The following is a 25,812-nucleotide window of genomic DNA, read 5'->3' as shown; positions in this document are numbered from 1 at the left end:
GTAAACAAACCAGCCCGGCCCGCCAGGGGCTTTCCTGCCACAAGCGGAAGAACAAGTTTGGGAACCACTGATGTAGCCAGTTTCTTACAATAGTTTAGTTTTAAACTAAACTATTGTATCTGTTCAACCTTATATTTAGCTTTTAGAGTAACAGCCATGTTAGTCTGTCTTTGCAAAAAGAAAAGGAGTACTTGTGGCACCTTAGAGACTAACCAATTTATTTGAGCAAGTACTCCTTCTCTTTTTATATTTAGCTGTGACACTGAGTACCTTTCCCAGACCGGAGGAAGAGCTCTGTGTCGCTTGAAAGCTTGTCTCTCTCACCAATAGAAGTTGGCCCAGTTAAAGATATTACCTCACCCACCTTGTCTCAGTTTATTTTAAGAGCACCAGGCAAAATTCAACAAAAAGAAAACTGGACGCAACTAAAAAAACATTCCCAAATAGATATTTTAGCAAAAGCCTTTGAGGATTTAAATGTCAGGCAGGGGAAAAAATGTCAATAAAATAAAAACAATGCAAATATAATTCAATGCATTCAAAACAGAAAAAAATACATGCAAACCAATACCTGAGCAATGAAATAGAATACATAAAAAATAACTGGAAGTAATCCAGGGACTGGACATTCAGAATACATGGTATTGCAGAAATAGCATTGTAAAAGTTATTTGATACAGATATTCTAAAGAAAAAACACAATATTTTGGTTTTCCAGTCCAAGATCAAAACAAATTACTTGCATTTTGTCCTTGGATTGAGAAAAAGAGATAGATATAGCATGTTGCTGGCTCAGGGAGCTTGGCTTGGCCAGACTTACAGAACTAGCTGGAAAGCACAATGCTTCCCATTTTAGGAGCTTCTAGTTTAACTTGGCTTGGACATCTTTTTGTCTCCTGGCACAATTTCACCGAAACTTTCAAACAGTTTTTGATCTTTGCCTGAACATTTCTAGGAAAAGAGCCTTGTTTCTCCCATCCCAGTACACCTTTCCCTGTCATAGCAATGAGTCCTGGAGAACCATTGCTGTGAAGAGGGTGGGTAGCTTGCAGGACCAAGCAACCACACACTGTCTTGAGCAGTTGCCTTCTCTGGCCCTTTGGTACCCTCCAGAGTGATATATCTGCCAGGATCACTACTGCCTGTAATAATTTTAGAAGTGTTTATTACACTATCCCTACAGTTCTCCTACACCTAGCCCCAGACCTGTGATGGTCAGAAGTTTTGAAAAGTACCTGCATCTACTCACTACAGTGTGTGCCACTGCATGGTCCGGAAACAAACAGTACTGATTGTGATCCTGTTTATACTTTTATGCAGCTCCGTGGGGGAAAAAAATTAGGGAGTTGTGACACTTATCTTTTGATGTCTCCTAACCTCTTAAATCTCACAATGTCTGTCTGTCTCTATCAGTGAAAGGCCATCCCTTCCACACCTGCTGAAAGACTGACCGAGATAAGGAGGAAAAAAGCAATGGATGAGGGAGGATATGTTCGCAAAGCTACTCACGACTTCTGAGTTCAGAGCCCATGAGATCAGGGAAGAAAGGGAATGGATGCTGGACAAAAGGCACAAGGACCAAAAGGTGCACTCAGGTTATGTCTTCACTACCCACCGGCTTGGCGGGCAGCGATCAATCCAGCGGGGATCAATTTTATCACGTCTAGTCTAGACGCGATAAATCGATCCCCGACCACTCCTGTATTCCAGTACCATGAGAGGCACAGGCAGAGTCAACAGGGGAGCGGCAGTAGTGGACTCACCGTAGTAAGTCTATCTAAGTACGTCGACTTCAGTTACGTTATTGACATAGCTGAAGTTGCGTAACTTGGATCGATTTCCCCCCCAGTGCAGACCAGGGCTCAGTCTCAGAGGTAAACCAAGACATGCAGCTCTTCAGACAACACACTCAGCTGCCTCAGAGCATTGTGGAGAAAAGGATCCAAAGCCCTGCACCCCAACAGCCACTTCACTGTGTGGACAATACCTCCTTCCCAGGGCTAGAGCCATATCTCACCAACTCCCTGACTCCCCTCAAGGTGCCAGCATTCCTTGCAACAATAACCCTTCCACTCAACGCCACTGGACAAAGAGAACTGCCATGACCACACGTACACTAATTTGTGATGCAGCCCAGAGCAGCCAGCACCTTGCACTCTATTTTTGTGTGTCAGATTGTTCAAATTTTCTACTTCTTTAATTCACCGTGTTAACATTTTCCCCTTAGTCTTCCAAATATTATAAAATACACAACATACAGCACTAACACTAGGAATATTTGGCTCACAGAGGCTTATCCTAGTCATGAAATATCTCCATCATTCCTTTAATCTGCCAAATGTACATGCCACAGTCCGTCTGCACCTGCTCAAGTAATAGTTAAATGTTTCCTTGGTGCTGTCTAGCTACTCTGTGTATAGATTCATGGGACAGGGAAGCAAAAGGATACGACTTGAGTCCCTGAGAGTAACAACTGGCAAAGCAACCCCACCAATGCGAATAGGCTAGTATGGGGGAAAATGTCCCTACTGGCATCTTTACAAAACTTCTGTATACCTAAAGCATCCTGCACCTTTCCTGACCACCCAATGGTAACGTTAATGAAATGTCCACAGTAATCCACCAATGCTTGCATAAGCAGAAAGGCATACTTTTCCACGATTATGTAATCAGAAGCAAGCTGTGGGGGAGGGAGGGAAAAGGGGTGGAATGAATAGGGATATACATTGCATCTATTGCCCCAAAGCAGTTACAGAAGCCCATCTATTTCAGTGAATCCATCTATTAATTCCTGCATGTTGCCCAGAGTCACAATCATGTGCATCACAACATGCCCAATGGGCATGCACACATGGCTGACAACCACCCCTACTATAAATTTACCATATCAAAGCGATTGCTTGCTGACCACTAACAATCCAGGATTGCAAGTGTCCACTGGGTGATTGCTCCCCATCTCTCCACTGCCAAGCAGCATGTGGTGAGCTCAGCACACAACAGCTGCAATGAACATGGCCTTCCACATCTGAACATTCTGTGAAGCCACGACTGGCTATGCCATATTTGCCTCACACTCTGACCCCACCACTCAATACTTGTTTCACAAGCCCAGCCCAGAACCACCTCTCCACCATGTGGAGCTGGTCACTCCTGAAAGTAGCAGGCGACTTTCAGTCAGTGTCTGTATCATCCACTCTCCTCAGTACTCTTATTTTCATTGTTGCATGGCCAGCTGCTGTAGTGATTGTTGTGGCTCCACAAATACCAAAGAATCAGTCAACCTGTCTCTAAAACAGACATGGTAGCTGCTCACAGATGTGTTTAGCATCCATGCTTCGGACTGCAAGGTGGCAGATACTGAAAACTGGCACAAAGGCAAATTATAGGATGGAACAGAGGAAACTGTAAGAATTTTAGAAAATGACAAAAAAAGAGACAATTATGGGTGGAAGTGGAGCAGAGGGACTTTTGGGACCTTCACTCCAAATTCTCTAAGAGGACCACTGACATCTCATAATACATCACCCCCTAATTTCCCACAAGGCACTGTCCCATGTGAGGGTGCAAGGGACACTGAGATGCCAATACAAGTGTGGTGCTGTGAGGATGTGCTGCAGTAGCCAAGGCAGCCATATGTAAAAGCGAAAGAGCAATGCCTGCAGCTGAATGCTGGGGGAATTGTTACTGGTAAAACTTTCTGGGGTTGACATGACCTGAGGCTGAACACCCTTTTCCTCCTGAAGCAGCCCTTCCCTGGAGGCCATCAGTACTTAACCCCAAAGTCATGGAGGTGCTTGGCTCCCATCTACAATACTTTTACTTGTATTACACCCAGGGATAACAGTGTTATAACTGGGCCCTCTTGAGTCCATTAGCATTGTAGAGGATAGGAGTTTTAATAAGAAAATTTCAGCTTCTTCCACACAGGAAGAAAAACTGAGTCGGTGGATCCACGGCTGGATTGTAAAAATCTGGGGCCATCACATGGGAAATTATAATAATACCTACCCTTTCCATAGCTTTTTCCATCAGTAGATCTCAAAGCACTTATGGAGCCCCACATCGTTCTTATTTTACAGATGGAGAAACTGAAGCACACAGAGCCTGAGTGACTTGCTCAAGACCACCCAGCAGAGCAGGCCAATGGCAGGGCCAGGAATACAACCCACGTCTCCTGACTCCCAGGCCAGTGCACCGCCCAGTTGACCACACTGCCTCCCCTCCTAAAGGCGTCTCTGGCGCTGCCTCAGCCAGGCTGCGGGCCCTGAATGAAGTGACCCCAGCCCGCATCCCTCATTAAAAGCACAGCAAAAGCGAGCGCAGCGATCCTCACAAGCACGTGGGGACCTTACTTGTCCCCAAAACAAGGAAGGCCGCCGCTTCCTCGGGTACTGCAGCAAGAGGTGGGGCGCTCCATGGCCAGGGGAACCCCCCCCCCCCGCGATGCCAGCCCCTCCCCAAGCGGAGCGCAGGACAGAGTCACTGGCGGGAGAAGGGGCCGGGCTCGCCGCCCTTGCCTCCAGCTGTGCCCGGGCTGCGCCGGCCGGGGGAAGGCAGCCCCGGGGCGTGCACGCAACGCTGCGCGCTGCCAGCCGCCTTCCCCCCTCGCCCGTCCCGGCCTCCCGCCCTGCCCCTCCTCCCGCCGCAGGGAGGCGCCGCTCCCCCGGGAGCCGCCTGCGGAGCCCACCTGGCTGGTCCCCGGCTGCGCGGGAGCGGGAGCCGCGGCCGCCCCAGGTGAGTTGAGGGGAGCGTCGGGGGCGGGGGAGCCGCGCGAGGAAGGACGCGGCTGGTTGGAATTTCCTCGCAGCGCCCGGGGCGCGAGCGCGCAACAGGCTGCGCCGCCCAGCGCTCGTCCCTGCGGCCCGCCCGGCGGGGGAGAAGCAGGCGGGGGCTGCCCTGTCTACACTGCGCCGGTTTCCCCTCCTAAAGCCCCCAGCCCGTCAGTGAGTTGCCCTCCTCCGGCCCCAAAAGGGCCGCGCTCCCGCGGGGCTTGTTTCCTGCCGGCCCCCCCCTCGTGGCCGCACCTTGCAGCGCGTCCCTGCTTGTCCCCGGGAGCAGCTGCTGCTGGGATTGGTTTGGGGCAGGGCGAAGGAGCTGTTGTTCCAGGCTGCAGGTGTCTTGTACTTTCTGGGATGGCGAAAGAAAGAAAGAAAGAAACAAACCACAACCCTCAGCCCCCTTGGCGGAAGTTTTTTAGAGACGTCCCCCCTTTTTTTTTTTTAGATTAAACGCTATTATTCTGCCAAATTCCTGCTGCCGGTGTTTTGGCCAGACGGTCGAACAGAGTTACCAACACCTTGGGAATGGAGGTTGTTCCTAACTCTGAAATGTTTGTTACCCTGAACAAAAAGTTGGGGTGGTTTTTTCAAAAGTTTACAACTGAACACTGACTTAATACAGCTTTGAAACTTTACTATGCAGAAGAAAAATGCTGCTTTCCCTTTATTTTTTCATAGTTTACATTTAACGCAGTACTGTGCCTTGTTTGTTTGTCTGAATGCTGCTGCCTGATTGCGTACTTCCAGTTCCAGTATGGTTGACTGGTCAGTTTGTAACTCTGAGGTTCTGCTGTAGGTCAAACCTCTTGGCCAGCCAAACAAACAAATACTTCCCAACAGGTGTGTTTGTTATCAGGCAATATAACAAACACACATCCTTTGGAAGACAGGTAGCAAAGAGTAAGATGCTTAAGTTTAAAAACACTTTTTATTAATATATATTTTAAGCCAAGCACAGTTTAATAATTTCTTACAGCAAATACTTGTTTTAATACTGCCATTTGAATCCCAGGCACTCCTGTATAAATACAAAGCAGTATATATTTTTAATAAAAGCTATTGCTAGGTTTTCATTATTTTCTCTGAGTAGTAGTTAATGTACAGAAATCATAATGTTGAGCTATGATTAAAGCCCTTTTTCTGCAATTGATATTATGTGGGTGGGCAGCCATGTCACACAGGTTCAGCAATCTGCCAGGGAACTAATAATTGCAGGTTCAATGCCTTAGATTTCTTTAAGAAAGAAACATAAGTGGGTAGAGATTGGGAACTTCTTAGCAGAAGTGTGTGCTGTGGAATGGGGGAAATAATTCAGCATTTATTGTAAAATATTTTACCTTCACTGGGGGACATTTGACTTTATGAGTTTCATTATAGCAGAGCTCGAAGGCCATCCCATTGCTTCAAAAAACTTTGCTCCATATTGAATATATTTTATTCAGTTTTCAAGTTTTTAATTTTTTCACCTATATTTCTTTCTATATATGTGACACTGCATATAAACATGTGCTCAAATTCTGTAAAAGAGTTAATAGCTTGCTAAAATCTTTCCTCCAGGATCCCTGCTTAATTCAGAGCACAGTATATCATGTAAACAAAGAATGTATCATAATGCATGTGACCAATACATATATACAAGTGGGCTAAATTAAGGTTGCAAAGGCAAATCATAACATTAATGTAGCTCCTTGTGTGTGGTAATGTATATTACTTGCAAATTTAGTGTTGTTCAAAAGTGCTTGGCTGGCAGACATGAAGACTAAAGTCTTTTTAGCTAGAGACAGGAACAGGCTTCTCTCCACCTCTGGGCAGCCCACCTCAAGAATGAGTGGACGCTGCCATTCAGTATCTATCAATTAGGAATGTTGGAATATATGTTCAGTTTCGCCACTGACTTGCTGAGTGACCTAGGGCAAGTTGCTTAAAGGAATACATGATTTTGGCCCCAAAGTTATATTTCATAAAAGTAGGTCTTTAGTAAACTTAAGAACATCAGGAATGTCTCCAGAACTTTTAAACATTACAATAGAAAGTTGTCTTTTAAAATAAATAAATATCTTGAGTAATTTCAAACAAAATGTTGTAATACTGAGACACCTGGAAGTGAAACTGACTTTAATGAATTAAAAACAAAATTGACTTCATGGATTCCCCCACTCCCTGCCCCATTCTTTTAAGAGGAATACAAAATTGAGAAGTAAAATGGATTTTTAAAGTTTTTTTCAGTTTTAATAATACAAGTGTTTTAATAGAGGTAAAGAAACATACTTGTTCACAATGACACTGATCTTGCAAACACTTAAGCATATGTTTCAGAGTGGTAGCCATGTTAGTTTGTATCAGCAAAAATAACGAGGAGTACTTGTGGCACCTTAGAGACTAACAAATTTATTTGGGCATAAGCTTTCGTGGGCATAAGCTTCATCAGTGGGTTTTAGCCCACGAAAGCTTATGTCCAAATAAATTTGTTAGTCTCTAAGGTGCCACAAGTACTCCTCATTGTTTAAGCATATGTTTAATTTTAAGCATGTGGGTAGACTCCTGGAAATGAATGGAGTACCTCAAATTCTTAAAGCTATCCATGTTCATAAAGTGTTTGCAGGATTGATGCTAATATGATGAATTAGCATTTTTTTCTCAATTTTAGAAAATGGTGCAGAGTCAATTCGGCCATTGGTGTAAGCAGTTGTTTTCAGTCCAGTTGTACCATTTCCCCCGTGGCTGATAGAATTGGTCAAAAACCATTGAAATTCTGATTTTGGCGAGGAGGGGAAATCATGAAAATTTCAGAGCCGTTTTTCCTTGTTTTTTGACCAGCTATATGGTTGGCTGATATTTGAAATTTGTATGAAATTTTTCAACAATTTTGACTTTTATTTATAAAAGGCAAACATTTTTTATAAATTTTTGTTTCCATTTTTTTAACCTCCTGAATTGGTTCATGTCTACGTGTTCTCCATGGAAAGTGACCCTGTAAGAAAGAAAACAGAGGCTGAGGGCTGAGACTGAAGAGGAACATATGCAAACACCAACCCAAGCAACCTGAACAGCATTACTTGATTCTATGGTATAAAGTAATAAAAAAAGACGTTATATTTACAATACAGATTTCAGTTGAGTCACAATAATAGGATAGCAAGTAAGATTGGCATATTAAGTCAGTCAGTACTAAAATGAATCCCCCCCCCCCCTTTTACCCTGCCAGGATGCCTGCCTGGTTGCCTAGAAGCTCTGTTTACACTATGACTTTCAAGTGAGTTTGTAACCAGTTACTGACATGGTTGGCTTAAACATGGTTTGCATCATATGCAAAAAGGTTAATCCACAGTTTGCAAAAAGAAAAGGAGTACTTGTGGCACCTTAGAGACTAACCAATTTATTTGAGCATGAGCTTTCTTGAGCTACAGCTCACTTCATCGGATGCATACCGTGGAAACTGCAGCAGACTTTATATACATACAGAGATCATAAAACAATACCTCCTCCCACCCCACTGTCCTGCTGGTAATAGCTTATCTAAAGTGATCATCAAGTTGGGCCATTTCCAGCACAAATCCAGGTTTTCTCACCCTCCGCCCCCCCCCCCCACCACAAACTCACTCTCTTGTGAGGGGGTGAGAGAACCTGGATTTGTGCAGGAAATGGCCCACCTTGATTATCATACACATTGTGAAGAGAGTGGTCACTTTGGATGGGCTATTACCAGCAGGAGAGTGAGTTGGGGGGCGGGGGGGCGGAGGGTGAGAGAACCTGGATTTGTGCTGGAAATGGCCCAACTTGATGATCACTTTAGAAAAGCTATTACCAGCAGGACAGTGGGGTGGGAGGAGGTATTGTTTCATGGTCTCTGTGTGTATATAATGTCTTCTGCAGTTTCCACGGTATGCATCCGATGAAGTGAGCTGTAGCTCACGAAAGCTCATGCTCAAATAAATTGGTTAGTCTCTAAGGTGCCACAAGTACTCCTTTTCTTTTTGCGAATACAGACTAACACAGCTGTTACTCTGAAATCCACAGTTTGTAACTGCAGTAGCTGATCACATGGGCCTAGGTTGCCATATGTCATAACACTATTATTTTGCTCTGTAGAGGACTGGTACGGGTCCACTGTCTCACATACATTTGGCAGCACTGCCATGCAACCCTGCATCTCAGTGGGATTCTCTCACCTCCAGCTGAGCTGCAGGAATTTTCAGTAAATATTCATGGTTTTCCTTACATGAAAAATCCTGGTAACTCTTTCTTTAATTTAAAGAAAGCTTTCTGAAGAAAGGCACAATTTTTTTGTGAAAAATGAAAAATGTTGACAATCTAGACAAGCTTTCATTTAAAAAAAAATGGCATTTGAAAACCGCAAAACATTTTTTTGTTTGAAAAATTTCTACCAGCTCTAAAAAACAATGATCCTGGGCCATAGAACTCGTATGAGAAATTACTGACTAAAGCAAAATTAAAATGACCAATTTATAAACCTCTCTGGACTGGAGAGCGAGGAGTGGTTGTAAAGGATTTACCGACAAACCCTTAATTTTAGCAGTGCTGCTGGGCAAGCCGGGCATAAGACACAAATGGTATTGTATAAATTCACTAATCAAACCTGCCAACTTCAAAACTAAAAGCTCAATCGGTACCTTTTTACAAAAACAATCAGCGAAAAAGCTTTCAATTCATTTTTTTTATCAACTGTAGTCTGTTTGCTTCAAATAAGAGACTGGCAGTTAGTATTATTGTTAATGCTAAATAACGGCTTCTTTGTACTATTGAATTCTCTCTGGCCCAGGCAAAAATAAACTGTTTTAAAATAAAATATAACATGTTTTTGAAGACAAATGTAAATATAATCGCTGGCCTATAACTAGGGCCCTACCAAATTCATGGTCCATTTTGGTCAATTTCATGGTCATAGGATTTAAAAAATAGTAAATTTCGTTATTTCAGTTATTTAAATCTAAAATTTCACAGTGTTGTACCTGCAGGGGCCGTGACACAAAAGGAGGTTGTGGGGGGGTGTCACAAAGCTATTTTAGGGGGGTTGTGGTATTGCCACCCTTACTTCTGCACTGCTGCTGCTGGTGGGGCGCTGCCTTCAGAGCTGGGCACCCGGCCAGCAGCCACCGCTCTCCAGCCACCATCAAACTCTGAAGGCAGCACAGAAGTAAGAGTGGCAATACCAAAACCCCCTACAATAACCTCGTGGATTCCCTTCTCCCCCACCCCCAGCGGTCCCCTTTTGGGTCAGAACCCCCAGTTTGAGAAACGCTGGTCTCCTGGTGAAATCTATATAGTATAAGGTAAAAGTACACACAAGACCAGATTTCACGGGGAGACCAGATTTTGCAGACCGTGACGCTCTTTTCACGGCCGAGAGTTTGGTAGGCCCTACTTATAACACACCCCTGCCAAATTATAATTCCCTGCTCCAAAGCAGGGGGCACTTGAGCTTTTCATATGCAAGGTCTGTAGAATTTCTGAACTTGAGGAAAACATACGTTCGCCTCGGCTCGTTCTCAGAAATAGCCAACTGTTTTGGCTCAGATTTTCCAAAAGAATTCAACCTGAGGCAGACACCCAGCATGGAAAATTTCAGCTCAAACCTTTCAAGTCTGGCAAAGTGAAAACAGGGTCTTATTATGGGAAGGGAATCATAATAGAGTAATAGATGGTGCTGCCAGCATGGACTATAATAAGGTAAATCCACAACACAGTATACCTTTGTTGCCTTTCAGAGGGGTCTGTCTTATGGGCTATTTCTCAGATTTATTCGTCCTCATGTTAACTTTCAAACTGATTTTTTTTAAATGTTAGTATGTTCGGGCAATATTTCTTTTTACTGTGTGTTCTTATCAAGGACTGTAGCTAACCCTTTTTGTGTATGCTAATGAATTTCAAACTTAAGATAGAGTTCACTAGAGACTTTGGGCTTGCTCTTATGTGGAACTCCCATTGAAATCAGGAAATATTCTGTGTGTGGAGAGTTTGCAGGATCTGGCCCATAATCTAACTAGCTGAATTTCATATAGATGATTAATTTAGAATTTCTGAGATTAAAACCAATCATCCGGGACAAATGTCTTATATGGGAGAGAATTTCTGTATTTAGGGGCATGGCTAGAATCTCTGAAGTTTTGCAGGTCACTTCTAAATGAATGCTTGGGAATAAAGAAAACCTCTTCCATCTTCTTAAAATCTTCTGACTAGGAGTTCCCTAAATGTCAGATAACATGCCTATTGGGAAACTTGTGTTTTCCATTGTGTTTTGAAACATGCCTTGGAAGACTGAATGGTAGCTTTTATTCCAGAGGTGAGAGAAGTTTCAGAGAAGATTCTTGGAACGAGAAAGCTGATGGTGTGTTTTTGTTTTGTTTTGTTTTTTCCATTTGTAAAGAGCCACTGACTTCTTTGGGAGGGGTACAGACCTGCTTACGGTTCTCCACAGGCCTTTTCCCCTTCCCATTCCTTTCACCTACCACCTGGGCTTTTTTTCTGCTATTAGAAACAAACCTGAACGTTTTCTAAAGAGAAAAATAATGTATCCTATTTTAAATGGACAGAGACAATGAGACAAGTGACTCTCATGAACTATCTTCTTTGTGGTTTGTCTGAACTCTGTTCCCCCTCTGTTCTGTTAAATGTCAGTCAAAGTTGCAAATGCCTGTGCACAATCAAAATTTTCTGACTGTTGAAGCAGTTCTTAGGGTATGAAAAACCTCTTAGAAGTCTGAGGCTCAGGCTAAAACTCTAAGGTTTGGCACACTACACATGAAATTGGTTTTCAGCAAAGCCTTCAAAACAAAATTTTAACTCCATACATCAAAGAATTTCTCAAACTCTCAGCAGCTCCTGCTTATTTATACTGAGCTTCAATAGATTTGAACTCAGAGTTTTAACTCTGCAAAAGTTTACAATGCACTTGCTTGTGTGTATGTACCCCACTGCCATCTGCTGAGTAGAATAAATCTAAAAGTTGACTTTGTTGTGAAAAATATTCCATTAGTGCACTGGATTTGCACCCTACATTTTAGGAGCTGAAAAGTGACAGGTCCATTCCCCATGTTGTATGTACATTATAGATGGTCAGTCGATGACTGAGATATATATTTGCCACAGGATAGTACAAGGTCTACTAAAACTGAATTCATTTTAAAATGTGACTTTGCATTCATGATGAGTGCAGATGCCTGATTTTTTAGTTCATTAGAAGAGATTGGTACAACAAGCTATTGCAGGCTGAAAAAAGTGTAAGGAGTAGGCAGAGAGGGTGAAGTTAATGGCAAAACTTGGGATGACTTCAGTGAAGTCAGGATTTTACCTAGGATATACAAGTGTGTCTTCAACTAGGAAGACAATGTTCCTTACATTAAACCTTGGATAAATTACCCTTGCATCATCCATGCCAGTTCTTGCACTTTTATTGATAGGGGATAAATTAGTCCAGAGGAAAGTGGGATAGACGATTTAGGAAAAGCTACTTGTCAGGGTCTTGTCCCAACCCTTTTTAAATGTACGAAGTGGTGGAAAAATTCTTTGGAGACTATACCTAGCATGGATAGTTGCTGTATGTTGACAGCTTTGCTTTTCTCAGTAGCTGGGTGTAATATACATGTTGCCTTAATTGACAGATAGATTAAATAGGCGTGGCAGACTCACAGTTGTAGACCTAACTTTGCAGTCAGGATCTTGCAAGTCAGAATCAAAAGCTAAATTTTCTAATCCTGAGAAGGAAAAAAAAATGAAGAAAAAAAATGCAACAAAAATTGAAGGTTCCCTTTCAGATTCAATGGTCATCACTGCAGACAGAAATAAGAGTTAGTCCATTATTGCCGCACATCACATTAAAAATAATTAGAAATGTATAGGTTAATTTTTATATTATTACCTTAATCTGTGGACCTTGTTCTACCAGTTGTGACCTCATTGATTATGGTGACTGGCATCAGGTAACATTCCATTTGTAAACACTTAATGATCTGCTGCAGTAAGGATGCTTAAATGGGTACCCTGAACTTGAAAGCAAATCAGTTTCAAACAAGTGAATCTTAAGTACTTTCTACACATTGCATCTGTCCTGGGTCCCTCTGACAACTATGATTTTTTTTTCACCCACATTTTCCTATTTTTAAAAAATGTTTTTCTCTCTCCTCTGTCTGAAAGATCCTCAAAAGGAAAACCACTTGGTTGCAAAAAAAGACAGTGAAACCAACTGTACACAAAATGCCATCAGACTCATAAAATAAGCAAACTGTAAAATAGAGGGGAAACCTTTCTCTTATCTCTGCCAGCTATCCAATCTTTGGTGTTAGTTGTAGTAATAGTAGGTAAAGCAGTTTTTGACAGAAATGTGATTTTTAAATTGAAAGTGTCCATTGTAAAGTTACAGTAACCTCTTGCTCCAACCTCAAAAGTAGTAGGTATTAAATTATTGTAAATCGCTCTTTTAAGAGGAAATAAAACATTCCAAATAGTAGCCTACAGCTTAAACATGCAGAAAATGTGAATGAATTGACTCTAGAACCATATGATCTTTATCTGCCTTTGGGATAAGTTACTTAAAACATTTTTCTTCTGACGATTTTAAAATCAAATGAAGACAAAAATCTACAATAATGTTCAGAAAACATGAGCATCTACAGAAGTTGGACTAAATTTCTCTTTTTTTTGTTTGATTTAAAAAAATAGAATTCACAGATCAAAGAAGACGTAGAAAAGCAATAATATGTGCCTCATGCATTCCACTTTTCAAATGAGGCTCACCAAGAACTAGATTGGATACCGTTATTGGCATTGAATTATTGGCTTACTCTTTGAGTAGTCCTATTAATTTGAATAGGAATACTCAAGAAGTAAGACCCTGACTTACTGTGTACATCGCAATCTGGCCCAAAATGCTTTACAAGCAGTAAGGGCCTGGTTCTTCTAGCCTTATTCTCACTGGGCTAGATTCTACCACCCTTACTCGTATTGAATAATACCCCAACTCTACAGTAGTCCCATTGAAATCAGTAGCAGCACTTATGAAGTAAGATACTACTCAGCATGAGTTAGACTGACAGAATCTGGTTCACTGGGATTACTTGTAAAGTGGCAGAACTGGTCACTCCTTAATCAAGATAAATAACACTTTGTTGAGTCCCTGATCTAGGAAAACAGTTAGGCACATGCTTAACTTTAATCTGACTTCAGTGGAATTTAAGCACGTGCATCAAATTAAGCACTCACCGTCCTGAATAATAATGCCTAGTTCTTATATAAGCAGTATTATCAGTAGATCTCAAAATGCTTTACAAATAGGGATTCTTTTTTGAATCTGGGATTCATGTAGTAGTATACCCATTTTACAGATGAGGCACAGGAAAGTGGGTGATTTATAGAAGTTTTACTGGTAGTAGCATGGGGACCTGAAGTGAAGAAAAAACATAAATATCAAGGCCCAGACAGGAGACCTAGACAGCATTACCACACAGGCCCTTGGGTTTACTGGTGCTCAGAATGTTCTATTAGCGTTTCTGTTTATTTTATTTAAAAGTTAACTGCTAAGCAAATATTGAGTTAAGCAGCATGACTTTCTGTGCCCAATAGCCCAACGGACCAAACTAAGGGAGCTTTTCAGCATCAAAATGCCTAGCTGCCTCTCTAGGAACCTAAATACCTTTAAAATGTGGCCCTCAGATCTTCCTAAGGACTAGTGATGCTATTTTTGAAAAATAAAATTGGTCTAAAAATAGTTATTTCAGCTCTTAATGTGAACAAACAGGTTATGGGCCAAAGGCTAAAATAACAAACTGAATATGTATTGAACACTCTGTGAACAAATGGTGATGAAGTAAATATGAAAGATTGTGCCTCTGGAGATCTAGTAATATGCCAGCATCTGCTGAATATGCAGAAAATCCTCTCAAACAAAAGATGTAAGTTTGAAGTTGCTTCAATAAACAAAACAACCCCCAAATAACTTTACTTACATAGTCAGTGAATATACTGTACTTTAAAAGGACCCAAATGTAGGAAAGATTAGAAAGACCAATAAAAGGTGCTGACCCTCAACGGGGATAAATAGTCATGGCTCCACTGAAGTCTATGGAGTTATGAGAATTTACACCAGCTAAGGAACAGCTCCAAAGGTTCTACCCTATTCCCCACTGCTGTGTGATCATTTATCGCTATTGTCTCCATCCACCCCAACATTAATTTTGCACCCTTGTTTTCTTCTATAATGAAAGTATACCCTTGGATGTGCATTGTTGCTTTTAAATACAGTTTATTAAATACTTCATACAATATCAAAAGGAATATAGTTATAGAAGGCATTAAGTTATAAGTTTTCTCATTTTGTGTCATGCTGACAGAGGAGAAGGGGGTAAACAATGTGATTTTATTAAATGTGATGATTATATGATGATGCAGGTTTATGTAAGTCTATGCAGAGCTTGCAATTTTGTATCTTTATCTGTAGTGCGTGTTGCAACTAGGGTTGCTACTTGCCAGGTGTCCAGTTTTCGACTGGAACACCTGGTTGAAAAGGGACCCTGGTGACTCTGGTCAGCACCGCAGACTGGGCCATAAAAGTCCAGTTGGCACTGGGCTGGCAGGCTCCCTACCTGGCTCCGTGTGGCTCCCTGGAAGTAGTGATGTGTCCCTTGGCTCCTAGGTGCAGGGGCGGCCAGGGAGCTCCACATGCTGCTCCCACCCCAAGTGCTGGCTCCACAGCTCCCATTGGCCAGAAACCATGGCCAATGGGAGCTGCGGGGGCAGCACCTTTGGGTGAAGGCAGCGCGTGGAGCCGCCTGGCCACCCTTCCGCCTAGGAGCCGAGGGACATGTTGCCACTTTCAGGGAACCATCCAGGGTGAGCACTGCCCAAAGCCTCCACCCCAATCCCTGGCCCTGAGCCCCCTCCCACACCCAAACTCCCTTCTGGAGCCTGCGCCCAAACCCCCTACCCCAGCTCCGAACTCCCTCCCATACTCCAAACCCCTCAGCAGTCTACAGGAGATATGTGCATGTGTGGAGATGGGAAAATTATGCTTCTGTGGGATAGGTGGAGTAATGGAAAGCTTTTTTTGTTCATGTGGAAAACCTTTAAGCACTAGTATTATATCTAAAAATGTTAAGCATTTGAAGTTTAACATAGCTAAAAGTCTGGCTTTTTCTATTGTTCTCCCATGATCCCCAGCAACCTCTCCAAAATATTTGTATTCTGTTATTCTGTAATTTCTCTATTGCCTCTCCCTGTGTTCCCCCTCTTCCAAAAAATCGTAACCACAAACAAACAATTAAAAGCCATATCTCTTAGTAAAACAAACTTGGAGTTTCTGGCCAAACAATTTTACAGATAATCTAAGCTAAAGAATATTAGGATAATTTTCAAAATGTCAGTAAAAGGAAGAAATTTCACACACAGTAACTTTAAAACAACACTGGGACTTAGCTTCTGTGCAGAGGGCTGCACAAGACAAAATTACATCTTTAATACTGAATTAGGAGAGCTAGAGCAGTAGTTCTCAAACTTTTGTACTGGGGACCCCTTTCACATAGCAAACCCCTGAGTGCGACCCCTCCTATAAATTAAAAACGCTTTTTTATATATTTAATACTATTATAAATGCTGGAGGCAAAGTGGGGTTTAGGGTGGAGGCTGACAGCTCGTGACCCCCCCGTGTAATAACCTTGCGACACCCTGAGGGGTCTCGACCCCCAGTTTGAGAACTCCTGAGCTAGAGGAACTTATGAGGCCCCCAGGCTGCATTTTGGCCACCTTGCATTTAACTGTAGTGGTAAAATTCAATGGTACCTTATAGTATAAATTCTCCCATCTTTAATAATAAGTTATGATAGTCTTGGAAAATTCTTGGGAGGAAAGAGTTCAGTTTTGATATTTTTGCTTTAAATAGGGAAATCAAAGTATTTCAGACCTCCCCCCCCCAAAAGACTGTAGTTTAATGAATTTATCACAAAAATAGACAAATGGAAATAGGGGAACTGTGATGCAGTGGATATATGCAGTCAGCTTTAGTATGGCTTGGTGCTGAACACTGATTGATAACCAAACCGTGGGCTATGTGATCACTGTATGTAGAATGCATTTGGGAACTGTGCTCCTTTGCTTGAAATTGCAGTTTCAGTTTGGTTTAGCTGGGGGGGCTTATGACATGCTGGCTGAACTGTAACCATGTGTTGAAGATAAATTGAAATGGAGGGCTGTGTTACATATATATTCAGTTATTAAATAATGTCATAATTTAATCTAGCCAGAGAAATCCCCACTGAATAATTCTGCATTTTAAAAAACTGTGGTCATGGTGTACCCACTCTTTATGCTGTAGCTTGTCAAGTTAATTTAATTAAAGTCCTGTCTTTAAAAATATACTTAAGTCAAAGATCCAAAGCGTTTAATCCCTTGAGACAGAAGCTCTGGTTAAGCATGAATTCAGCCCAACATAATTCTTCCTCATTATTGCCTGTTACAGTTTATTAATTAAATAGAAAGCAGATTCCTTATGATTGATCATTAATGTATATTATGATTATAACATCATAATCTTTAGTCAGTAAACACCTACACTGGTTCGGAAAGTGGTTTTGCAGTGGGTGATAATTGCAGCCACTTTTTCTGTCTCGATTATTTTCTCATAACAATAGCAAGGCTGTACAATTTTCTAACTACAAATGTATATTCATGTAGTTTTGCTGTGCCAGGTGAGTGAATGCATATGATAAGAAAATAGCTGTACAGTTTCAGATGACGAAAGAGCATTTCTAAAACTCCCTGCTCTAGTAATGAATAGAAATAATCCTTTTGCTTCAATACTTGCAGAACTAGGAATAGCTGATACATGGAGATATTTACACCCAATAGGGAAACCATTTTCATTTCACTCGGGCTTACTTAATGTCTTCTCTCAGATAGTCTTGTTGCTTCTTACCACTGAAAAAAAAAATATAAAAAAAATAAATGTGTATCGTTCGCCCTTTGCATTCAGCTGTGTGTGGAGGGGAGGTCAGTAATATGGAGTCTGGCTATATTCTACTGGTGACTTATTTTCTTCGCACCCATTCACCCATCCGGGAACAGAGGTGGTTTCTAGTAGTAGTCAGGCTTTTCTTTAAGGAATCTTATCAGGCAATAGTCCCAGAGAGCAACCCTGCCTCAAGATTTGACTCTAATCAGATACCAAGGTAGAGAGCAAACTCTCCTGCTGCTAGCACAGCTCTTTACAGAGCCTTGCATAAATATCTAAGCAACACAGCATGTCTTCCATAAACATAACATTTACTAAGCAAAAGATATGGGAAGACTATATCTAACAGCCCCCTCTCTTCCCCCGGCTCCCCCCTACACAGTTGAATTTGTACCCAAAAGTTGCTTGGATCACCTTCCCTCCCTCCCACCCATTGTTCTAAAACTCACCCTACATTTGCCCATTTCCTCTGTCTTTCATGACTCTGCAATTTTAACCCTACCTAGAACATAACTGTTTTCTAAATACTTAGAAACTAAGACGCAGAAGCCCAGTTCTCCTATCACAGGATCTGAGTAACACCCCCATGTGGTGGGAGTAATAGGCCCCAGAACACCCTCTTTTTAAAAAACAAAAATTTCCAGGTTTTAGTAGATAAACCTCAAGACAGCCTTCAGAAGCCAATTAATCTCTCATACCTACCATGAAACATACTGTATACCCATATCAACAATATTAATCACCTAGAACAGATGTAAGTGCATAGCTCAAGACAACTAAATTTGAATTCTTGTTACTTGAAGGGAAAATAGCCCTTGAGAAGGATTTATTTTGGGCTCATGCAGTGAACAAGAATCTGGCTCAAATCAAGATTACTCTTTACATGCACGGTGTTTCAACAGGAATGTTGTAAAAAGTTTTATTAATGAAACAATGTGATAAACCTAAAATGCAACAAGAAAGGGATACCTTTTATTCCTGATGCTCTGTGTAATTGTAATTGAGATGCTGGCTCTCCTTCCCAGTATAGGTTTCAGAGTAGCGGCCGTGTTAGTCTGTATCCGCAAAAAGAAAAGGAGGACTTGTGGCACCTTAGAGACTAACAGTGGACTTCAAAACGAGTTCTGTTACCATCAAGTTCTCCTTATGTAAGAACAACTATTTAATATATTATCATATTACTCCAAATCTAGAAAAACTCGGTTTTGAAATACTGCACACTTTACCTTCAGGAAACATTCAGCCTTTAAAGTAAGTTAATAGAGATGTTAGGCATTAGACAATGACACCTCTACCTTCCAACCTCCAACCCAATGCAGCAATACTTACCTGAAGTGAGCATGTTGAATGACTCTAAAAAGCAACCAGACAAAATTTTGTCGTCTGTTCTCCCATACATTCTTTTTGAGATGAGAAAAGTAATTATGATTTTTCACACAACCTTCCTAAGCTTTTTGATTTGTGTGTGTGTTGCAAATAGTTGACACTTCAGTCCATTAGCCAAAATCACCAAGACCTTGGACAGATAGGTCAAGTTCAGAAATTTCAGTTGGAGTTAATGTATATAAAGTGGATCTGCATTCCAAATAACAGCGCGTGACTTTGTTTATACCATTTGCTGCTGAGAACTGGGACTCAAATAATAATATATGATATGTCTCTTTCTGTTTAATTTCTAAAATTCAGAATTATAGCTAAAACAGAATGATCATGTTTGACTTTTTAAAAATAAAATGCTTAATGCAGTAGCTATATACTTTTTTAAAAAATGAAGTGCTGATAAAAGTTATCTGATTGATAGCATCGGAAACTGATATCCTTTATTTATCCGCTGCATGAACAGTAGTAGTATAACATTACCAGTGCTTAATTTGTGCCAGGATGAACCCTCCGACCTCTTGGCTCGGAACTTCATAGCTCCAGCACCTCTGAGCTTGCTACATCAGTTATGAATGTAAAAAAATTACTTGAGACCCAGCACCTCTTTAATTACCAATTAAGCACTGAAGCTTACCCGTACCACCACACAAATATGTCTCAATTGTAGATGGGTTGGCATAAAGGTTGGCAATTTCCCTGGGAAAAACTGGTTTAGGATAGGGTGCCAGTAAATACCAGTTTAAACCAGAAACAGTGGGGAAAGGGGAATTCTTATTAAAATAAACTATGAAAATGATTGAAATATATATAGCAATTTGATAATAGTTTTGCAGTAATATGGTCTGTTTAATTTTGATTAAAGGAAATAAACTAAATAAAAAAAGAGTCTCAACCTAAAGCTATATGTTACTGTCTTCGCTATGTTAGAGACTGAAATGTCTGTATTTAGGAATTCCCTTCCTTATTTAGCAATGAAAATTACCTATTTGTTTAGCAAACAAGGAAGGGGAATTGCCAGATTCAGAAGTTTCAAATTCTGTTTGAAGTAAATTGACAAATTAACTGTCTAGTCCAGTACCCTGTCTCTTGATCTGGGTGGCTGGAGTGCCACTTGACTCCAGTACAGTGACTCAAGTCAGAATATTCCAACATGAGCAAAGATGGAAGACCACTTTGCCCAATTCATGGCTATTTTGAGAAAAAATCATGAAGATGGCAGAGTCTTTGAGGAAAAAAATGTGTGGAAAGGAAGACAATATGAGGAAACGTTTTGAAAAATGCAGTGGAAAGTATGAAGAGACACCAGAACCACTGACGGTGACTAAATCTATTTGCATTGTGTTAGAATCAAACTCTGAGGATGAAGATATTGTTAACACTGCAATACCATTGCCAAGTACATCAAAAGAGCCAGATCCAGGTTGGCCAAAGACAATGAGGAGGAAATATAATGATTTTTCTCAAGCAAAAATGGATGTGTTTGTAACAAAAGCAACGCTAGAATTTAAACAAAAGATAGACTGGAAAATACCTGAATTTTTGTGTGCCTGTAATATTCTGTTATTGAACATCCAACTTTTCAAGCAATGATCAGCAACCTAAGGCCAGACTACAAAGCGCCCATTCTAAAGCAGGTAGCAGGGAAACTGTTAGACACATTTACTGATTGCTTTAGTGTGGAAGCATGCAACACATCACACGGAAAAGCATCTGGTCAGCTGAACAAGAAGAAATTGCACAGCCATGGTCTCTCAGCAGAAATCCTGACTTTCTGCCATATGTACTTGCATTTAAAATAGAAGACGCTCTATAGCCATAATCAATGTTTTCAACCGATATCAAGGAAAACGCTTCACCTGTAACGTGCTGGAAAAATCTGAAGAATACAGATGTTCCCTCTGACTTCATGGAACTGGTGGTGAAATTGCCCAGTGTCCAGCAAGGTCAGCAAGCATAGAACAAATCTTTCAAACTTTGGAAACATCCATTCAAAGCTGAGGAATCAGCTCGGTCTGTGCGTTACACCAAAGTTGGTCTGCTGCCGCCGAATGCTGTGTGGCCAAATGGACCTGGACTGGTAGTCTACAACTCGGCATGCTTCTGATTGCTTAATGTTTCAAGCCTATCATTCTGCATTATTCTTGTTTTCATGTAATTGAATGTTTTTGACTTTTGTTTATGTGATATTGAAAACAGACATATGAGTTATAACACGTATAACTTCCTTGAGAAAATACTGAACCAAAATGTATACAGACATTCTGATGTTCAGTATTATGGTTACATGCATTATTAGTATTGTGCCCACTGTAGTTTTACTTTCTATTTGTACAACCCTAAATTAATCTATGAATCTACTGTCTTATGTTACCACAATTTGGATATGTAACTAAAGCTAAATGTAATGTGGTTTGTGGTGTGCATTAATCAAACAGTTTTAAATACATTAGAACCCTGTTTTATCCAAGCCTCCATTATCCAACTCTCTGTATTAACTGAACGGGGTGGCGAGGTCAAGAGGCGAAGGAAGCCCCGTTGCCTGGGGCTGACAGTCAGAGCCCCACCCACTCTCCTGATTATCAAAAGTTTTGATGATCTGATCTGGCCCCAGTCCCAATTACATCAGATTAACAGGATTCATTGTAGAAAATGCCTTAAACTGGTACTAACTAGATTTTCCCTGGGCAGTAAAAACATGGATTTTCCTGGTAAAAGCCACCTCTAATAAATACCATACCAACATCAAGAAGGCATTTAAACTTTCGTCTGAAATTTACTTTTTTTTCACATTTGTGATGGTGATTTGATGATGCTGACTTCTTTCCACTAGGATCTTGACTGAAGCTACCAACCTATGTCACCTAGGCCATTAAAACAGCTGTCTGATATACAGATTAGATTTCTGATCTCTGCTGACTCTGGTTGGATTCCGAGCAGTAAACTAGAGTTGAAAGGTCTGCTGAGATATCCAGTTCCATCGAACACTATGTGGTTTGAAAAAAGAAACACGAAGCAAAACAAAATCTGGCTGATGAAGTAGAAAAGGTGCAACTTATTTCTAGCGCATTTCAGGGGAGCTCTAATCTACTACTACTGATTACTGAGAGGATTTCACCCCTAAATAAAGGCGCCTATGGCATTGTGCTAAGAAAAGCTGCCATGATCTGGATGTACAACCATTTTTGTATTAAAAGAATTGTGATCTCAGATAATCTGTTCGTTTTGAAACATAGCTGTTCTTTGTTTAGAAAGTGTTTCACTTTCTGTAGAAAGAAAACCAGTTTGTGAACTGAAAAGAGACATTTCAAGAGAGACTGTTTATCAGATAGCGCATTTTCTTGCTGTCAGAGAGCTGTGGTTGAGTCTCTGTCTTCTTTTTTTGTTTTGACTCCATGTAACTCCAGATTTTTCTTTCAATGAATATGAAAGAAAGTGGTGCTCTCTGGTTGTCCTACTGAAATTAATTTTCCTAGATGCTGGTATGTTTCCAAGGAAACTGGCCAGTAACGTGGTAGGATTTAAGGGTGGAGGGCCAGGGCCTAGTTGTAATTAGAAGCTGGTGAAACATTTTTGGATGACAGGCTATTTTTCAACGGAAAAATTTTTCTTCATAAGTGAAAATGTTAGTTAGCTTTTGTTCAATATTTTTCATTTTTAAAGAATGCTGACTAAGTGTGAATATGCTCTTTCCCCAGTGGCTGGAGCCTCCAACTGGGGAAACTTTCTAGCTGGTAAAAAAGCACTTTGGTTTATTTTTTCTAAATTTTACTGTTGTTTTGCAAAATATCAAAGTTCTGCAGTTTTGTCCATTTTTTAAATTGTTGAAAAGTTTTGACCAGCATTACAACTGGCCAAAAACCACATTTTTTATTACTTTTTTTGTTGAAAATTTTACATTAGTTTTTTGTTAAAAAATGAATTTTTGATGAGAAATTCTGTCAAAAACTTGAAATTGAGGAAAATTTGACCAGCTCTGATAATTTTATTTGGCCTTCCCATTTGGGCCCTGATCTCATCGAGACCTACACACGTGTTTACCTTTGCTATTGTGAATTGTCTCATTGAAATCATAGAACTATTCACAGTAGTGAAGGTAAATGAGCCTTTGCAGGCTCACTAATGTCTTTGTTGGTCACTGCTGTGTCTGTTGGCAAATGTGCTGTATGGTGGCAAATAGCATGCTAAGTTTAAAATATTTTCACATTTAGAATACAACCATGCTGTGATCCTGAGAGATGACTTCAGGAGCTAAGTTGTACCAGTCCTGGTTCTGTGTTGGATGGGAGATTGTCTGGCTATGTAGACTCCCTCCTCAGGCCCTACGCTACCAGCACTCCCAGCTATCTTCGAGACACCACTGACTTCCTGAGGAAACTACAATCCATCGGTGATCTGCCTGAAAACACCATCCTGGCCACTATGGATGTAGAAGCCCTCTACACCAACATTCCACACAAAGATGGACTACAAGCCGTCAGGAACACTATCCCCGATAATGTCACGGCAAACCTGGTGGCTGAACTTTGTGACTTTGTCCTCACCCATAACTATTTCACATTTGGGGACAATGTATACCTTCAAATCAGTGGCACTGCTATGGGTACCCGCATGGTCCCACAGCATGCCAACATTTTTATGGCTGACTTAGAACAACGCTTCCTCAGCTCTCGTCCCCTAATGCCCCTACTCTACTTGCACTACATTGATGACATCTTCATCAAAAAAGGAAGAAAACAGATGAAAATGTGAGCTACAACACTTCAATAGAGTTGGAGCTAAAAATGAAGAAACACGAATATAGTAATACTTGTGAAATTTCAAGAAATTGAAAAAGAAGTTTGATTGTCTGAAAGTGTAACACAAAAAACTCTGTCTTTGTTAGACCAGAAGTGTCAGAACAAATTTCTTAGTTTTTTTCTTCTCCTGTTTTCATTTATATGAAAAAATATGTTGTTTTAATAGCATCTTGTTAACACATATGAGCCAAAATGTTCTAACAACACAATTATCCTGTCTGTGTGGTTATTTTCTGAAGAATCCAATAATTCAAAAATAACCATTTTCCACTCTTTATAGTGGTTACTCCATTGTGGACTCTGAGAATACTGGCATCACACATGCTGATCGCACTGGAGTAGAATTTGGAGCACACATTTTTGTTGTGCCCACTGGCACTGCTCTGCTTTAGGGTTTGTCAGTGTTTCATTGCAAACCACTCCTTGCAGAGATTTATAGCTAGGCCAAAAAATTTCCCTCCCAGCTAAAATTTGTGCTTCTTTTAAGTTTTATGGCACACACACAAAATAGAGGTTTTTTTTTTTCATGGGATATATTTTATCGTTATGCATAAGGATTTATGCACATAAATCCCACTGATGCTTGGGAGAGGTAGACATCTAATTTGTGGCATACAGTGACATGGGAAAATAGGGCCAGATCCTCAGGTAGTGTATGGGGGCGTAGTCAATAAAACTAGGCTCATTAGGACCTGGGGATTTGGCCCACTGTGAACAACCATTTTTAGTGGCAGTAGCTGGATTTTTTTTAAAATTGCTGCTGTTTTCTTCAGTATCATATAATTTCAGTATATTTCAAACATTGAAAATTGGGGACCATCATAAGTTGTACCTTTTGTGTACAAAATAAAAGTGTAGTTAAAACGGGGCAGTGTCAATTTCAGATTTACAACAAGGTCTAAAATGACCTATTTTATGCTTTTTTCCACCAGAAGAATTTGCCTGAATCCAACCCTATTTAGTCTAAGAGTACACAGTGGACTCACACTTTGTGAAGTGGTGAATAAAGCAATAGCAGAAAGATACCAGGCCCAGGAATAGCCATAGTCTGCTTGCACAGGGCAATCTCCATTCTCATCCCAGGTCTAAAGAACAACAATCCAAAAGCAGGTTTCAGAGTAACAGCCGTGTTAGTCTGTATTCGCAAAAAGAAACGGAGTAGTCTCTAAGGTGCCACAAGTACTCCTAATCCAAAAGCAGTGTTTCATTTGGTGGACATTATCATGGAGCTGGCTGTTCCAGAGGGATGGGGACTATTGCAGCAAAATTCCACTGCTTCACTGCACCTGCATCAAATACCTCATGACTGCTTCAGAAAGTCAATGTGGCCTGGAGGATAGCACCCTGGATCAAGATTCAGAAGCCTGAGCTCTATTCCTGGCACTGGCGCGCTTGATGACTCAAACCGGAACAGGTACAGAGAAGGGCTACTAAGATGATCCGAGGAATGGAAAACCTGTCTTATGAAAGGAGACTCAAGGAGCTTGGCTTGTTTAGCCTAACTAAAAGAAGGTTGAGGGGAGATATGATTGCTCTCGATAAATATATCAGAGGGATAAATACCGGAGAGGGAGAGGAATTTTTTAAGCTCAGTACCAATGTGGACACAAGAACAAATGGATATAAACTGTCCACCAGGAAATTTAGACGAGAAATTAGACGAAGATTTCTAACCATAGGAGGAGTGAAGTTTTGGAACAGCCTTCCAAGGGAAGCAGTGGGGGCAAAAGAGCTATCTGGCTTTAAGATTAAACTCGATAAGTTTATGGAGGAGATGGTATGATGGGATAACATGGTTTTGGTAATTAAATATTCATGGTAAATAGGCCCAATGGCGTGTGATGGGATATTAGATGGGGTGGGATCTGAGTTACCCCGGAAAGAATTTTCTGTAGTATCTGGC

The 25,812-nt window shown here is 40.9% G+C and overlaps 1 protein-coding gene across 11 annotated transcripts in view; it reads left to right on the top strand.

The window, feature by feature from the left end:
- Nucleotides 1-4,644: 4,644 nt before the first annotated feature.
- ARHGAP8 (Rho GTPase activating protein 8) overlaps nucleotides 4,645-25,812 on the top strand; it is a 176,667-nt gene continuing 155,499 nt past the window's right edge. For 10 of the 11 annotated variants that reach the window (XM_073316346.2, XM_073316355.2, XM_073316333.2 and 7 more), the window contains exon 1: nucleotides 4,645-4,734. The gene's annotated coding sequence lies outside the window, so the exon portion shown is untranslated. The remainder of the gene's footprint in view (nucleotides 4,735-25,812) is intronic. The other variant, XM_073316303.2, reaches the window with a different exon arrangement.

This window comes from Lepidochelys kempii, chromosome 1, assembly GCF_965140285.1.
Source record: "Lepidochelys kempii isolate rLepKem1 chromosome 1, rLepKem1.hap1, whole genome shotgun sequence".
Lineage (NCBI taxonomy): Eukaryota > Metazoa > Chordata > Testudines > Cheloniidae > Lepidochelys > Lepidochelys kempii.
Note: the sequence above shows the minus strand (reverse complement) of the source record. Positions and strands in the feature narration are given on the sequence as shown.